The sequence below is a fragment of the Thermobia domestica genome, chromosome 18 (genome assembly GCF_964235325.1).
Source record: "Thermobia domestica chromosome 18, izTheDome1.hap1.1, whole genome shotgun sequence".
NCBI lineage: Eukaryota > Metazoa > Arthropoda > Insecta > Zygentoma > Lepismatidae > Thermobia > Thermobia domestica.
Genome location: NC_137471.1, coordinates 64,766,187 through 64,781,416, shown reverse-complemented (window position 1 = coordinate 64,781,416; position 15,230 = coordinate 64,766,187). Strand labels below are relative to the sequence as shown.

At 38.1% G+C, this 15,230-nt stretch overlaps 1 protein-coding gene across 5 annotated transcripts in view; it reads left to right on the top strand.

Moving 5' to 3' along the window:
* LOC145674880 (serine/threonine-protein kinase ICK-like) overlaps nt 1–15,230 on the top strand; it is a 118,314-nt gene that overhangs the window by 7,013 nt on the left and 96,071 nt on the right. The window contains exon 1 of one of the 5 annotated variants that reach the window (XM_081745127.1): nt 4,124–4,443. The exons of the other annotated variants lie outside the window; for them this stretch is intronic. The gene's annotated coding sequence lies outside the window, so the exon portion shown is untranslated. Of the gene's footprint in view, nt 1–4,123; nt 4,444–15,230 lie in introns of those variants that run through there. 5 annotated transcript variants of the gene reach the window in all.

Here is a 15,230-nt window from a genome sequence, read left to right as displayed (position 1 = left end):
TCTGTCGTGTGAGTGAGTGAAAGTTAAATTGTAGCAAGGAACAAGAGTCCGGAGTACAAAATAAAATTCTAATTTCGAATGTCATACTCCATAGCTAGAGATAGTAATTAATTGCGTATTATTATTTCGAAATAACAACCTTAAAATTGAGTAAAATTATACTTCAAATTATATGGAAGAAATGAATTTGTGTAGGACTGGAGTAATTTGTACATGACGAGACGCACGGTCAGTTTAACTGTATTTGTGAAGGAAATTGGGTGGTTATTTATATTATAGTGCTTTTTCTGCCTGTGAGAAAAATTCCGAAACTCGCCACTAGAACCATGAAAATGATTGCAAAGTTGGAATACGAATTACTCCATTCCCCTGTTCTCCAGACCTGATCTCCAGAGACATATTTGTGTCCTAACTTGAAAAGGAGGCTCCACCGCAAGCGATGTGCGTCAATTAAGGATGCCTAATGTAATACTAATTTGGAGTCCTGGACTAATCGCACTATATAAAATGCATCAAAATGTTAAGAGGACCGTTTGAATAAGTGTATTGCTCTTGAAGGAAATCATGTTCAAGAAAGAAAGAAAAAATCCCTTCTAGTCGAGGGATTTTTCATTCCATTGTCCACTATTCTGTCAGTGTCTTACCTTGTAGCCAAACAATTTTCTTGGAGTCGTCATAATACCTTACAGAAGTGTAACCTGCCTAGTAAGATGACATGTAGTAGGTAGACTACTTACAGTTAGTGGGAATTTTTATTAATTTATTGATATATATAGATTAAGTGAATAAAATATAATAGTATTAAAATTATTTTCTTACTAGGTCTTCTTCAAATATCACTATGCCTTAATGTACTTTATCATAAGGTCCGTCATATTGGAGGAAATGTTTTTACAGTAAAATAATATGTTTTCATAAGAAATCTTTCTGAAATATTATTGATTTCGCCAGTCAATCACCAGTAAACCTCATTCTTCCGTATAACACACCATACTGAATATTATAGTTAATACTCAAATATTTAACCATGATTTTTTGTAGTATCATTCATTATTCATATTTTTTTCCTTTTGCATACAATCCGGGACTGGGATCGTACCTCCTAATTCCGTGATAGTTATTTATGTGTAGGAACAAGATGGTGTAGTTGGTAAGATCACTTTCAAACCACTCGCAGTTCTTTAAGCTATTTAGAACTAGTATGATAACACTACGTTATAGCAGAACTCCTCTGTAGCTATGTGCTTCACATACGTGTCTTCGGCGTGGGAAATCCAGGTTCGATTCAAGGTGGGAACTTATGTAGTTCAGATTCCACGTCAAGCTGTAGGCTTACATTTCATATAGCCTCGGCACTGAAAGGAACACTAAATACTAATCTAACTAAACTACGTTGTGTAATATTGACAAGTTCCAAAAAATTTTGAGAAGCATTTTAGAAATATTTTTGAGATAAAATTGTAGTATCTTGCATGATTACAAGAAATGAAAGTGTTACTATTGTTAGTGCGTACTTGTGATGTCATATTATTATTTCAAAAGAGAGGAATTTTACACTAATCATTTTTATCATGTTAATAAAAACGTAGACGGTTAACCAGTTTGTGTGATGTATTATAATTTTCGTAGAAAATTGATTCCCCGTTATGGATATACAGATGCTTGTATCAGCGCACTAGATTAGCTTAATTTTTTAATGACTTTTTTAAAAATACATTTTTAATTTATATATCTACCACATGAATCTAGACTGTTTAACCAAGAAGATCTGAAACTTAGTGCTGGTGCGTTGTGTTGTCGGAAGATATGTAGTGCCATGTTTTGAACAAAATTTTCTTACATATTTCGATCGAATTTAGGGTGATAACAGGAATGGTGTGAATTTCTACCCAGTTTGAAGATTTTGAGAGTTCAGTTTTCAAAAATGACCAGAATAAATACTTCTGCATGCAAAAATAACGGAACGTTATCGTATGTTCCAAATGAGATATCGTGAGTTACACTCAGGTAATTAATAGGAACTAATTTTTTTTAAAAAAAAATCTCTTGGAAAATAATCTATTTAACAGTTGTGGTAAGAGCACCATACACTTGTAAGTACTACATGTAGTGAGAAGAGATCTAAAGAGAAAGCACCAGGGTTTATGGGCTTAATCACGTGAATGGCTTGCACGTACACAAAAGTTAAGTATCGAATAATTTATTAACTACCTACTGAATTTGATTTCCAGTGGGACTTACAACACATTTGGTATTAACCCTGTATTGTGAAGCGCTGTGGAACAACCTAAATTAAGAGGGAGTAGGAGTGATACAGCTATTGTGAATCAAGAACTTTGATTTAATTTGGGTTTCTGCGCTTTTCATTATTCATCTTGGGGCTATGATTTTTTTTAAAGGACAATAGTTCAATGTGAGCAAGAGATACGTCAATGCAGCTGTACCGGTGGAAACTTTATGACTCATATTAAAATTGTAATTTATTATACAGGGTGGTCCAAAAGTAGGTATATACCCCTGCATTGATCAAGTATAACCTTCTAGCTTATAGGTTTATTTGCTTTGGCTGTTCCGAGTTTAAGATATAAGTAAAAAGACATTAAGAACAAGTAATAAAGAAACTAAGTCTACCTGATGGATAACAATAAGAAATGATATAAAAAGCAATGAGTTGATTAGTATGGCTACTTTTGGGCCACCCTGTATTAATAATAATCTAAAACACCATTAGGAAATTGCTTAAGAGCCTGTCGTAGTAAAAATAGTACAAAACTTACCATTTTTCTTTTGCTTGTTTTTCATAAGTGAAAAGAGGTAATGAAATGCAATTTAGCACAATCATAGATAATGTTATTCTGCAACAGAAAACTTGAACCTGAAGAATTTTTCAGTGTTGTCATCCATAGAAATTACAATGTTGCCAGAATAACATTTTCCCCAAAATCTAAGTTAAGATAGCGATTAGAAGAACAAACTCAACTGCATTTGATTACATATCATGTTGTCTTAGAATCTTGTGAACTACTTATTAAATAATAGTTTATTTAGTTTGAAATAAACAAAATAGTTTTAACATACAATTATTAAAATTAAATGATAATGTCATTAAAAAAGTAATTCACAGGATACCAAAACAATATGATACGTAATCAAATACAGTTGAGTTCGTTCTTTTAGTCGCTGCCTTAACTTACGTTAGATTTGGGGGGAAATGTTCTGGCAACACTGTAATTTCTATGGATGGCAACACCGAAAATTCTTAAAGTTCATATTTTCTGTTATAAAATCACATTATCTATGATTGTGGTAGGTTGCATTTCGTTATTTCCTTTCACTTATGAAAAACAAGTAAAAGAAAAATGACACATTTTGTATTATTTTTAATGTCAGACTTCACGCACAACAGACCTGAAAATTGTCTGGCAAATCAAGGTCGATGGATTTAAGTACTGTCCCAGTTTATTTTAAATATATGTAAAAAAGTTCAAGAATTGTTGCTACATAAGCATAAAAGCTGTTAGGAATTCTTTCCGAACTTTCTTTTAAAATAGTTCTCACGTTAAAAGAAAGAAAAAAAGTAAGCATCAATCTTTACTCCTGCTCGGATTTATTAAAAATATAAGAACTTAAGATGTCTCGAAAACTACCTATGATATTACTGTAAGTTCAGGAAGTCTCTTTAAACTTTGTTCCTAATTTTAATAATTTATAATCGATTTAGCTCTATATTCTCATACAAGTTTCTGAGGGATCGTACTGGTCTATGGATCATCTCAATCGTGCATTGCAAATTTCGTGGCTGGTACATGCAAAATTCTTAGAAGTTCTTTGTCCTTTTGTTGGAATGTAATATGCATCGGAAGAGGTTAGCCTTTTTCTTTCTCTCTCTCTCTCTCTTTTTCTCCCCTTCATTGGTTTAAAGATATTTTGACTCGATTAAGTCTTACGAAAGCGTGCTGATATTTTCATGTTGCTATAGCAACACCAAGGAGACAGGAAAAACCAAGCAACTGTTTATCTCTGTGTAGCCTACCAGCATACACCGTTGTCCTTGACGTTCAATAGAAAGATCAATATTTTTGCTTGGGCAGGTGTACCAGTAGACTCCACGAGTTGATTCATGACAGAAGCATAAGGTAGTGCTGCGTCGGTGTTTTTAGTTGATCATGTGGAATGAAAATTGTAAATACTAAAATATATTGACTATAATTGAAAGGAAGAAAGAGAAAAGAAAAACTGAAGAATGAAGTATTTTGTTAAGTATCGCGTGTCATAGAGGTACCTACGGTGGGAAGTTTGAACATCGTAAAGTGAAAGTAGAGAAAGTAATGTGGTACTGATAAGTAGTGAGCACGCTGGTATCATTAACTGAATAAGTACAGTAAAAAATTCAACATTTGTAACGACTTTATTTTTCTTAGACAGCATTATTCTTAACCAATGGTAAGTACTTTAATTGTTGTACTGTCTGTATCCGAGAAAGATTCATTTACATCATAGTCCGGTATGTGTTTATTCTTATAGAAAATATTACGTGTTTGTTAAGTGACTTTATTTTTCCTTTTTCAAATTCTGAATTCGATTTGTAGTAATGAATGTCAGTATATAATGATATACGTATTTTCGAGGCAGCTGAATTGTGTTTGATGAAACTTTCATAGAATTTTACACAATAATCCTAAGGAGATTTTTAGGCATGACTTCGTTGATGGAACTTTAGCTTCTGCTGCCAGGAGGAGGAAGGGAAATAGTCAGTTGCTGAAGGGTTAAATATTGAAATTTAATGTAGTGAGAAACATTACTGGTATAAGGGAAATCTTTTGTAACGTTTCTTAGAACTCACAATTTCATGAGAATAATAGTAGGCCTCTCTTCGAATAAGGTTGTTAAAAGGAATGCCATTCAGTAACAAGTAAAAATAGCCAAAAATCTTTCGACTTTGTTTTGAGTTGTGCATCATTAAGAGAGAGAGAAAAAAAAAACTTTCATACCGTTAGCATTTAAAAATACACTATACATTTGTTTAAGACTTCAAATTACCTAAGCCTCTGGTGACCCTTTATATACATGTTAATTTTTTTCTTGGCCCTGCAGGGTTCTTCCAGTCTGTTCCTGATTCTGTTTTCTTGTATGTTTAGTTTACTGGTGCAAATTTTTTGGTATGTATTCTCAATTTCCTGGTTTATATATTTATTTATTTATACAAATACGGAAATACGTATGTATAAATAAATATTTCCGGGCATTACCGGCATGTATGACCTTAAGCCCGTCATGTATGAGGGATGACGTTCCTCGACGAGCACACTATCCGAGGAAGGGAAGCAGAAAGGTATCAGCCTGGGATCTGCATGTTAAGTACCATCTCGGCATTTGCCTGGTATGAATGAGAAAGATCCGGAAAAACGTCTCTCAGGATGGTCGACCTGAATACACTTTTACACGTTGTCAGCCGAGTGTCCCCACCGGGAATCGAACTCAGAATTTCCCGACTTGAGTTTAACTGAAGCACACGGGAGAAACTCATTGGAATCAAGCGCACAACTGAACAAAGGTTTTTCTTCTTTTTTTAAACTTTGCAAAGATATATAGGTGGGTGTTTATGTTAAACATAATACCTTCCCTAGTAGTTTTATGGCTTGCTCGCGCGACACCATCTATAGATGCGGCTGAGAGTATATAAAAAATATAGTATTTTTATTTTATTTATTTATTTATTTTTGGAGAGAGCATTCATTTTACTCATATTATGTATTAATATGTAGTTGAAGGACTGGTGCATTTCATTTCTACTAATGGTGGGCACAAGCTTTTTTTTCTTTTGGTTTTCTGTTAAAAAAAAAACAGTCAATTTTCTGTCAAATACTTTTTAAATTCTTCGTTAACTTGTTTGGAAATTAGTATTACAACAACAACAATAAATATCGACTTAGGCAAAATCACACTGGTTTCCATAAAAAATCAAAAGTATTTCGCTAGATTTTATACGACGCATCTATTGAGATAACTCCTGTACCCGAAATTATGATTGATCTATTGCGACCTTAATAGTCACATTATATAAAATGATTTAAGTTTTATGGGGGAATAAGGAAGTTATAAAGTTACATACATCCACCGGCGTGAAAAACGGTATCCTTCGTTTCAGGGTCATCAGTTCAGAGGCTTGAGAGGAGCAAGATTCTCTATCGATATGTGTGGTTGGTTGAGATAGTTCGTGGCATATTGCCCTTAACCCTTTTAAGTTCTGGCTTTTTAAAAGATAAATTATAGACTTTCAGCAAAGCAGCTACAGCAGCATCCCTACTTATTCTCGGGTCATGGTTCGTACCTCTTTCTCTTCAGAATAGAACAGCCTTGTAAACCATTCACATTTACGTATCATGTCCCCGAGGTGGGAAATTTTGAGAGAAATCGAGATTTTTCTTATTTTTTCAAATTTTGAGCCCCTCTAGACCCCCTGCATGTTAACTCTCAGAGCTAAAATCAACTGAAAAATAGTAAGGGGTGTACTAAATGTGTGTACAAAATTCAAGCTTTTATCTTGAATAGTAAAGACGGAAAAAATATTTGCCAGTGAGTCCCACAAATGCCCCAGATTACTCCAAAAGACCCGGATGTATTATAAAAATTTCCTGACAAGTAAAGGGTCCAAATGGATGAATCGAGTTGCGAGATGAGACATAATGCACCTCATAGAAGATGTGAAAATATGTATAGGCCCTATGTGCAAAGTTATAGCGGCTGAGCGCCATAAGAAACGGAGGTGGAGGGGATCAAAGTTGGTGGGAGAAGAGCTATACTATGTTATAGAAATACATTAAATAAACTGTTGAATTATGAAAATAGTGAATGATGGATAATGGAAACGGTGGTAGTATCACATATTGGCAAAAGAAGAATAGGCATAGTAGATCACGAACTTATCTATATCTACCGTATAATTCGGTATCTACCGTATTTTCTCAATGTATGCCTGCTTAGAAACATGCACGTCTGTCCCGGCGACCGGTCTTTCTTTTTCTCTTTTTTTTATTTATTTTTTGTTAAGGGATGCTCAAAGTATTTGTGAAGTTGAAAAACAATCCCGTGGATGTTTAGGGAGCAGAGCTGTCTTCAGCATTGGGAGGTGGGCAGATTTGAGACTTATTCTGCGGGGACATCAATTTCATCTCACTTTCCTTTGTAGCAATCGGATACAAATCATCACATTCCGCCCCCCTCCCAAAAGAAAACACATTTCAAATTGGATTGTTGGGGGGGACAGTCCCCCAGTTCCAAGATTGGAGAGTACATGTCCCTCTCACCCCCCGTGATTTGCGCCAGTGCGAAAGACCTTGAAAACAATTACTAATTCGTGTAACAACATAGTATAGAGAATATTGGCTCACTTTTTACATTTTTTATATTCATAATTCTCTTCAAGTTACGTACTAAAATTCAGAAAAGCCAGGTTGAGCTTAGTAAAGAGTATTAAGATAAGAGGACGATACTTTCTGGTAAGTACAGGCGTGCAGGCAGTATAAGAAGTTCGAAGATGGAGGACTTGAAAGCGTGGCAAAAGTGAGGTTTGAGTTGGTTGCTGACTGGAGTTTGAGAGTAAGGCTAATTGTAGATATAGGTCTAGTGAACTACCAAAATAGTATGTGTACGTGAGGTAATTTCTGGATAAGAAACAAACATGGAGAAACGCTTCTCTATCTAGCACATATCCCGAACTTCGCAACGGATTAGTGGCCTCGCGTAGCATAGTCGCTAACACTCTCGCCTTTGGTGTGAGCTGTCCCGGGTTCGAATCGCGTTGAGGACAGTGTTGGGCAAAATCAATTGAAATCAATTGCAATTGATCAATCAATTGAAAGTAATTGCTCTGAAAATCAATTGCAATTGATTTCAATTGCAATTGATTTCAATTTGTAATTGACAATTAATTCAATTGCAATTGAATTCAATCATAAAATTTGCCATTAAATTTTCGTCAATTGTTAATTGTTAATTGGTCACCAGGCAATTGAAACTTTTAATTGTTAATTGTCAATTGCAAAGGGTGCAATTGAAACATTTAATTGTTAATTGCAATTGACAATTGAAACTTGTAATTGTTAATTGTAATTGTTAATTGCAATTGAAATCAGCAATTAAAACTGAAGATAAGAAGATGTGTGTGTATTGTGTTGTCCACTTGTTACTGTTTTACATATTTCAAATAAGGTACTTATAAGAAATGCTGGATACCTACCATCCTTCCCCCCCCCAGGATGGGAAGAAAGCCGGGAAACTAAGTATTTTTTAAAATATATTATGTTTATGGTTCTATCCCCCTCGAAAGAACTCTATATGCCCGTCATGCATACAATAGGAATGGGCACCAACGAGTTCGAGCGAGTTTTCTTTAAAACTCGACTCGACTCGAAGCAGACATCTTTGAGCTCGACTTGAGATATCGGCTCGAAAAATTTCCCCCAACTCGACTCGAATTCGGATCGAGTTTCCAGTCGAGTCGAGCCAATTCGAGTTAAATTCTTTGTGTTACTATCTTCAAGTATCATACATAGACAATATAATTATCAATGATACTACTACTACTACTATAATTAATTATCATTATAACACCGTGTACCTGTATAAACATGGAATATAGGCGGTTTGTATCGGAATACTAAAAATTAGTTGACTGTCGATCTCGGTCGTCAAGAAATCTTCAGGAGGCAAGGACATCGGTCACGAGGTTCTTGGTTTGAGTTCAGGAGGAGCAAGTATTCGGGCTCGAGCCAAAAATTATTAAAAGTTATGGGACTCCAGCCAAATATGTTCAAAACTGCTCGACCCGGGTTTAGCGTTGTCAACAGCTCAAGCGGCTCGCTCACAGCTTATTCACTTATCGAGCCGAACCGAGAAGTGAGCCGAGCCAACAGCTCATCCAACCGAGCCAGCTCGAGCCGATGCTCACACGAGCCGAGCCGAACCGAGCTGATTGCTTACCCCAACCGAGCCGGTTCGAGCCATCTGCTCAGTTAAGGTGACTCGAACCCAGCCTATGGACTCGTTTCAACGGAGCCGGTTCAAGCCATTGGCTCAATTGAGCCCAGTCGATGGGTAATCCCAACCAAGTCAGTTCAAGCTGTACGCTCAGTTGAACCGATCCGAGTCGGTTGACATCACTATTCCGGTTGGGCTACTACTTTGGCTAAAAAATTGGACCGTGCAGTTCTCAGCCTTGAAGGTAAGAATTACAAAAAATGATATGAAATCTTTAGTTTTACGTCCCACGATTATGCCGGTTAGGCTAAAGGAGACGGTGATGATAGGAAATGAATGAAATGAAGAAAGTGGGAGGAAACGGGAGAACCCCGAGAAAATCCACGAGCACGGTGTTTGTCCACCACAAAGTACAAACTGCGCGAGCTGGGATCGAACCAGGGACCTCAAGCACCGGAGGTGAACGCTCTACCACTGACCCAAAGCGCCAACTGGTAAGAACTACAGTATATACTTATATTGGTGCTCACGGCGTCATTAACTTGTTCCGCCACCAAAGAATTTCAAGGTACTTTGTTTTGCATCTTTTGTGCGTGTTTTGTGTCGCTTTATGCGCCTATTCCCACATTTTGTGCATCACCGGAAGTGGGTCAAAATGGGCCTACAAATATGGCGGAACAAGTTATTGCTCTTCCGCCACCAATGAATTTCGCGATCGTTTCCTTCACATCGTTTTGTGCCGTTTTGTGCGTCTACTTCCGTTTTGTACGTCGTGGGATGTGGGTTAAAATGAGTCCCCAAGGTGGGACGAAAACGATCAAGAGTTCCGCCACTATTAAATCTCGAGGTCGTTAATTTCACATCGCGTACCCTTTTGTACGTCTATTTCGACGTTTTGTGCGTCACTGGAAGATGGTCAAAATGGGCCTCGAAGGTGGGACGAAAATGACCCACTGCTCCGCCACTACCGAATTTCGAGGTCCTTCCTTTCGTATCGACTACTGAATTTTCGTGTTGTTTCGTGCCCCCATTTCCACGTTTCGTGCGTCACCAGAAGTGGGTCAAAATGGGCTTCCAAGATAGGACGAAAATGACCCACTGTTCCGCCACTATCAAATTTCGAGTTCGTTAATTTCACATCGCGTACCCTTTTGTGCGCCTATTTCGACGTTTTGTGCGTCACTGGAAGACGGTCAAAATGGATCTCGAAGGTGGGATGAAAATGACCAAGAGTTCCGCCACTACTGAATTTCGATATCCTTCCTTTTGCATCGACTAGTGGATTTTCGTGCCGTTTCGTGCCCTTATTTCCACGTTTTATGCGTCACCTGAAGTGGGTCAAAATGGGCTTCCAAGATGGGACGAAAATGACCAAGAGTTACTATCGAATTTCGAGGTCGTTAATTTCACATCGCATACCCTTTTGTGCGCGTATTTCGACGTTTTGTGCGTCACTGGAAGACGGTCAAAATGGGCCTCGAAGGTGGGACGAAAATGACCCACTGCTCCGCCACTATACCTACCGAATTTCGTGGTCCTTCCTTTCGCGTCGACTAGTGAATGTTTCGTGCCCTTATTTTCACGTTTTGCGCGTTACCAGAAGTGTGTGAAAATGGACCTCCAAAGTGTGACCAAAATGACCCATTGTTCCGACACTGTCGAATTTCTAGGTCGTTTCCTTCGCATCGTTTAGTGATTATTTTTTAAAAAGTTTTCTGTGCCTACTTCCTCGTCTTGTGCGTCACCGGAAGTGAGTTAAACGGGCCTTTAAAGTGGGAGTTAAGTGGCTCACTATTCCGCCACTATCGAATTTCGGGGTTGGTTCTTTCGCATCATTTAGTGTGTATTTTGTACCGTTCTGTTCGCCTACTTCCACGTTTTGAGCATCACCAGAAATGCGTCAAAATGGTCCATCAATGTGTGAGAAAATAGAGCCATTGTTCCGCCACTATCAAATTTGGGGGGTCGTTTCTTTCGCATCGTACAGTGCCTGCTTTGTACCGTTTTGTGCTCCTATTTCCACTTTAGTGCGACAACAAAAATGGGTCAAAATGGCCTACAATTATAGCGGAATAAGTTAATGCTGTTCCGTCACTATCAAATGAGGTCGTTTCCTTCACATTTTTTATACATGATTTGTGTCGCTTTGTGCATCACTGGAAGAGGGTCAAAATGGACCTTGAAAGTGGAATGAATATGTCTTTCTCTGCCATATTTGTAGGTCGCCTTTGACCCACTTTCGTTGGTCTACAAAACGTGAAAGTATGCGCAGAAACGGTATAAATATGCGCACTAAACAATGCGAAAAAAGCGACCTTGATACTGGTGGGAGAGTGGATCAGTTTTCTTCCCACATTGAATGCCCATTTTGACCCACTACCATTGAATCACAAAACGTGGAAATAGGCTTACAAAACGGTAGAAAACACGCACAAGACGATGTGAAGGAAACGACCTCGAAATCGTTCCTGACGGAACAGCATTAACTTGTTCCGCCATATTTGTGTTTTCATTGGGAAGGCCGATGGGGGCTGAATTTGAACGTAAACACTATCGGGGGTGTCACTATAGGTCTGAGCAACCCCGATAAATATGGATTCGACACAAATTCTAGTACTTTTACATGTCCCGGTGAACGCCCCCTCAGACCCCCTTGGTTCGTATTGTGAAAAAATCTCCTCTGGCCCCCACCAACCCCCAACTAATACCGCGAAAACTATGAATGTGACACTAACATCTGCCATTTTCTACTACTTTTTACATATGCCGGTAAAAGTCCCTATAATCCTCTGGTTCCAATTTTGAAAAAAAACAATGCCTCTGGCCCGCAGCCGATGGGGGCTGTATTTGGAAGTCAACGCCTGTGGAAGTATCACCATTCATCTCAGCGACAGCGAAAACTATGAATTTGACATTAATATCGGTCATTTTCGATTATTTTTTTACATGTCTCGGAATTTCCCCCTCTGGTGACCCAAGGCCCGCATACAACGGTGGATCTATTTGAAAGTCATCGCTAGTGGTAGTGTCACCATTGATATCAGCAACCGCGAAAACTATGGATTTGACACTAATATCGGCATTTTGGATTACATGTACGTTTCGGCATCCCCCCCCCCGTTGACCCACGGCCCGTAGCCGGATACGGTGAATTTGGAAGTTAATGCGATCGGAGTTTCACCATTCATCTCACCGACCGCGAAAACTATGAAATCGACACTGATATCGGTCATTTTCTACTACTTTTACGTGTCCCGGTAAACGCCCCCCTGAAACCCCCTGGTTCGAATTTTTTCGAAAAAGCTTTGCCTTGGTGTGGGACCTGTACCAAGGTATCTTTGACCAAAATTTGGTAACTCTCGGTCGACTTGTCTGGTCCCCAGGCCGGTACCGGTAAACGTCCCCTGGAGACCCCCTAGTAAGGAATTTTAAAAAAAGCTCTTCGTCTTGGTCTGGGGCCTAGACCAAGCTACCCGTGACCAAATTTTGAAAAGTTTCGGTCCACTCGCCTCGTCCACAGGTCGCACAAAGATAGACAGATAGACACACGAACAAACTCTATTTTATTTATATTAGAAAGGTGAGATCCGCCGTTATTGTATTAGTGCGGTTCTTGAGCTATTGATCGTAAAAATTCAAACTCCGATGAGTGATAGTCTTTAGTCTTTAGTCTTTAGTCAGTAGAGAAAAGGGCATGAATCATAGGTCAGAGTTGATGACAATGGGTTTTGGTGGGTCTGTGGGTCGCAGTGGGTAAGAGTGGTTTATGGTGGGTGGTGGGTCAGAGTGGGTCACGGTGGGTCGTGGGTCATGACGGGTGGTGAGTCAATTGGTCGTGGCTAAAGTTTTCATTGCCCCACGCCCTCTCTGAACTACAGTGTTGAAAATTAATCAGTGAAAATCAATTGCAATTGATCAATCAATTGAAAGTAATTGCTATGGAAATCAATTGCAATTGAATCAATTGCCAATTAATTTCAATTGCAATTGAATTACAGAATTCAATTGCAATTACTTTCCACTGCAATTACTTTCAATCAATTGCTCAATTGCAATTGATTCTCCTTTTTTAATGGCCAACTGCAATTAACAATTAACCATTACTTATTTCAATTGTTAATTGCAATTAACAATTAAATTTACAGATTAATTGTTAATTGTTAATTCAATTGAAATTTGCCCAACACTGGTTGAGGATACTCGGTGGAAAATGTGTAACAGCTTTTTCAGGGCAGCCATCCTGCGTGAAGTTTTGCTGGGATTTCCTCATTCGCACCAGGCAAATGCCGGGATGGTACCTAACAATGGTCCCAGACCGCTTTCTTCCCCAATCGTTTCTTCTCCAATTCACCGGGGAGCATGATCGCCGAGGAACGTCATCTCTCATATGTGTGACGGGCTAGCATGGCCATAGGTACCGACAGCCCAGAAATTTAATCCCTAACCTAACATTCATCACGGACTACATCTGTACCTAAGTCTCGGGGTCGCCTTACAGTGACACGTTTGACACATTTTTGGGGCAGTTGCAGAAGTCTGAGTTTCTACGACTCGCCCTCTGCAAGGCATTTGGAGATCTAGACTTCCTGTGCTGCTACGAGTATTGGCAACATCACCGGGAGCGCTGTATTAATGCTTAAGAACCACCAGGGTTGTTTTGTTTAAAACAAATGTCATATACGTTTTAAAGATTTTGTTTTAAACACGTGTATTTTTTAAGACTTGTTTTAAACATACAGTATTTTTATTTTTGTAAAAAAAAAATCTGCCAGAGAACGAAAATTGTCAAAAAGTGCTATCCATTCAAAAGACTATTTTCTTCTCATGTGAATGTTTTGATTTCTTGTGGCTACAGCAGGTTAATCTGGTGATATATAATTTATTTTGTCTCTTTTTTTCCCCTTGTTTTTAATGTTTATTGTATTGTTTAAATGCTTATAAGTTAACTTGCGAGAAAGTGTCGTAGTCGAAGGTTGAACTACTTGTAAAACTGATATTAAAAAATAAAAGAAATATCATGGAAACAAGTTTTTGTGTTCTATTCAGAAAACAAAGGGTTCTTTGCTAAATTGCGTTCTGAAATTAAAATATCGCAAGCATTCGTTGATACGGTAGCCTACATGTTGGTTTTCACAAGGTACATTCGCGAAATGTCTCCTCGGGATTCGTGTAAAATTCATTCAAATGCCAAGTTCTCCGCTGCCCTAATGTGTATTGTACTAAATTTAGCTGCCCATACCGGTAATTTGCATAGACCCTATTTATGGGCCTTCATACCTAGGTGTATCCGGAATTCAATCATACGCTACTGTAACGTTCGGGCAAAAAATTGCTTTTAGTTTCTTTAGATGTCACTGGACATGAATGTGGGCATATACAAAACAAATTGAATCAAGTACTGCTTTTGACACGTTACCCACCCCGACCGCCATCTTGGATCCGCAATATTAGGTTTAACCTTCGGTTTTTCAAATGGAAATAGGTACCAGTGATACATCAAATTCATTTACAATTTTCTTGGAAATTCACTGGTGTAGTGTATTTTACCGTAGCTTGTACTATTTGAAAGTTATTACATGTTGAATCCCTCCAGATACTTCGCAAAAATAGACATTGCAAAGTAATATCAGTTACGCTTACGTTTTTGATGTTAACAAATCAAAACAATTTCTAAATGTAAAACTCCTTAGTATACAACATAGATGTCATAATCTTATTACATTTCTGTGAGTGATTGTTATTACTTCCATGTTATACTATAATAAGGAAGTATTGTATTACGGTCAAAATGCCTAATGTAAATCCAGATACAACCAGATTTGGGTGAAGACCTACCATTTCCGTGTTGTCTGTATGTATATATATGTTCAGAGAATATTTCATCCCGATAACTCACGTAAAAGATTACATATACACACGGGGCCCTGCACAACTTTCTATTTGGTTCAATGTTCGTGAAGTGCCTGACATTAAATGGTACAAGCTACGTTAAAAATCACTACACCAATGAATTTCCGAGAAACGTTTACATTAGTTTGATGTATCATTTGCACCTATTGTCATTTGAAAAACCGAAAGTTGAATCCAAGATGGCGGCCAAGGTGGGTAACGTATATCAGAGAAGCAGAACTTGATTCAATTTGTTTTGCATATACCCACATTTATGTTCAGTGACATCTAAAGAAACTAAAGGCAATTTTGTGTCCGAGTGTTACAGTAGTGTATGATTGAATTCCGGATTTAAGAAGCCC